Here is a 3325-nt window from a genome sequence, read left to right as displayed (position 1 = left end):
CCTCTGTGTGTTAAAACCTCAAACAAATGCTGTGAAATGCTGGGCTTTGCTTGGGATCAACCCTTTTAATTATCCACAACTCACATGAGCCTTGTTCTCATCTTGTCATTTCTTGTAGAACGTTGCTCTGGGATAGACCCCAGCAACCCGAGAAATGCCTCTCTCAACCTGAGCATGCAGGTCCCTCTCCAGCCTCGTGTCGTTCCTCAGCCTCATGTTCCTCATGCCCTCTTGGAGAAAAAGCATCCTTGTATCTTCTGGTTTTCGTTCCAACACCAGAGAGGAGACAAAAGCTGTGAGGCTCAGTCTGCTGGGCAGGGCCTGAAAGCTTCATGGGCAATACAAAATATGACTCCAACTTGCTCCCCTCTCAGCTGCAACTTGTACCACGTCACCTCAGCCGCCAGAGCTGGGATTTGGAGTTGGGAGCAACGCTCTGTCTGCTGCGCTTACTTCTGCATGGTTTATTTCTTTGTTTCTTCAGCTCCTCCCCTGCCTTCTCGGAGATTTCTGACACGGGAGGGGTTACCTCAAACCCTGCTCTGGCTGCAGGAATTCAGTATGTGTGTGTTCCAGGCTCTGTGTGTGTTTTAGTGAGAGGAAATCTCCTCAGTCTGGCTGGTTCTGGAGCGTTCCCAGCAGTCCCCGGCGAGTGCTGCAGATGGCTGCGTATCTTCCCCGCTTAACCTCCCCCCACGCACGCTCCTTGTTTCTCTTCAGTTGGGTGCCCAGCTGCTCTCGCCTCAGTCTGAGCAATTGTTTATGCTGAGACACTCTGTAAAAGAAATTAATAGCTGCTCTAATCTGTATATACACTTGATAAGTGCTAAGCGTGTGTCCTCACTTCGTGTTGGACGGTGTTTAAGCAAGAGACATTTAATCTGAAATTATCCACAGAATAATGATGTTTTCCTGGGAAGAGGGAGGTGGGGAGCGAAGCCCCTTTGAGGAAAAAAAAGGGGATTTTACCACATCTTGCATTTTCTTGTGGAGAGTTCCCCCAGGAACTTATTTTATTTTAATTATTTTAAGATAATTTTTTTCCTGCTTACGATAAAGGGATCTGAACTGCCTACTTGAAATGTGGGCTCTTACCATTTAATCACCGATAATTAAAGGCAGAGAAGCACCCACCTCTCCTGTCTGCTGGGCTTTTGCAGGAGAGGGATGGCATAAATAGGACCACGAATCTGTTGTATCCACATTTGACTTCTAAACATGAACCAGGTGCCTGGGTTTACGCCCCTCCTGCACTGGGGTAGCACTGAGGTGGAGTTCAAGGTCTTCTGGAGCTTGAGTGTTCTGCACAGCTCTGTTCCCACAGTGATTTATCCTGCACGATCTGGTGCCTACCAAAATCTATCAACTCTCTGTGCTTAGGGTAAAATAACAGGATATCTAATACAGTGCCTTGTCTGACTTAATGTGGCATAGGAGGTTTCACAACAGTGGTCTGAAGTGCTACAATTTACTATTAAACATTGCTGCTGAAGTGATTTTCTTTTAAAAGTGCAATACAGTATCTTCAGAGAAGGCACAGTCTTTAGTTTAGGGTTAAACTGTGCTCTTTAGCATCTTCAGGGAGTGTGTATGTGAAAAGTTTGTAACCTTCCCCACAGCCCCAGCACTTCTTGCAAATTCAGAGACTTTAATAATCAAAGAAGATTCCTCTTGTGCACTGTTAGTGCACTTTATTACCTCCTGCAAAGGTCTGTAACTCAGGTTTTAGTTGCAGTGTCTTCAGAACCGCTTCTCACAGTCCACAGTAGAAGTGGTAGGCAGAGTTAACATCTTTTTTTAGACAATCCTCTACCTACAAACTTTGTCTTCCATTGCCTGATTATTGTAGCTCTATAGCAACACTATCATTACAGCACAATAGTTACCAGAATTTGCAACCTGAAATGGAAAATGTGCAGCAGAACTTGAAAAAAATCCCCCAAATTAAACAATGCCACTGACTTTCTAAGCTTCCATTACATCAGTAAGTCTAATAAAAGATGGAATATCTGCCTACATACATTGCCTTCCTTACAGCCATCGATCAGTCCAGCTCTGGTGTTATAAATCTTGCTTTTTCTTCAGTAAATTTAAAATGGATTATGACAAAGTGCATTTCACTGATTGGTATTTGAAAAGAATGGGTTTTTATCAGGTCCTAAATTCCTAGAGGGTGGAGCAGACAGGAATGTCTACAAAGTTTGGACAATTCTATCACAGATACGGCTCTCTCAGGATCAGCTCCACAAGCTGGTAGATTTAGAAATCTTGTTTTATTCTGCAATTTTATATATATATGTGTGTATGTACATTCTGCTATTCATGGCTTTGTACTCAATAAATAAGTACAGGCTGTTAGTCTTCCTCACCAATGTGTTTGCTTTTCTATCGAGCTCTTTGTTGTTCTACCTGCAAACATCTTATTGCAGAACAATAGAGAATGAAACAGGATTTAAACAGGCGATTGAGATCAAACACTTTTGCACGTTCCCCATCCCTTTCCCTGCAGTTCCCATTTCCCTGTCAGACTGGTGCTTGTAACTCCTGCGGCTGCTTTGCCTCGTGGTGTTTGCTGAACTGGAAATGGAGACGAGATGCCAATATTTATAAATCCTTCTGCAGAATCACTGTGTGAGGCAGTCCTGGGAGTGCTGCAGAGGCATTTGTTGTCGCAGCCACAGTGAGATGATGCCTGCACAGCCCTGTGCAATTGTGCTGCTGCAGGCTGGAGGATGGAATTCATGGAGAGCACCAGGATACAGCTGCCCGTTGCCGCACCGTGCTGGATTCAGGTTTATGGTCCAGCATCCATGAAATTTTCTTGAAATACCCAAATCCTATTTGTGGTGAACCTCGAGTGGCTGGAGAGCACAGAGATGTCAATCCTGATCATCCCCCAGTTCATGAAACTCGTGCATAGAGCCTGATGTTTTCATCCCTACCCTTTTTGGAGATGATTCTGCTGCTGTGGGGGAGTTGCACAGGCAAAGTCTGGCAAAAGGAGCTAGAAAGTGGTAGGGTACATGTAAGTAAGGAAATGTGCTCTCCTCATAATGGTAGTAGTCATGAAAATAACTAAATAACTGCTATTATGGGGAAAGGCTGAGTCAATCTTTAGTGATTTGCAGAAACAAAAAAGGATAAGTAATAAAGGAGGTTGGGGGATGTGTGTATTTCTCCAATGCTTGTTCTTCCCTGATATTAAATCTCAGTTCCAGTTTTTGGGAAGCTTTCCTCTCTGCTTTGGCCTACATGGAATGAAAGGAATTTATGCCTTCTCTTCCTTCTCCGTTTTCACAGGTAATTCAGAGGTTCACATCCCTCA

The sequence above is a fragment of the Myiozetetes cayanensis genome, unplaced genomic scaffold, assembly GCF_022539395.1.
Source record: "Myiozetetes cayanensis isolate MyiCay16 unplaced genomic scaffold, myiCay2020 scf13, whole genome shotgun sequence".
Taxonomy (NCBI): Eukaryota; Metazoa; Chordata; class Aves; order Passeriformes; family Tyrannidae; genus Myiozetetes; species Myiozetetes cayanensis.
Note: the sequence above shows the minus strand (reverse complement) of the source record.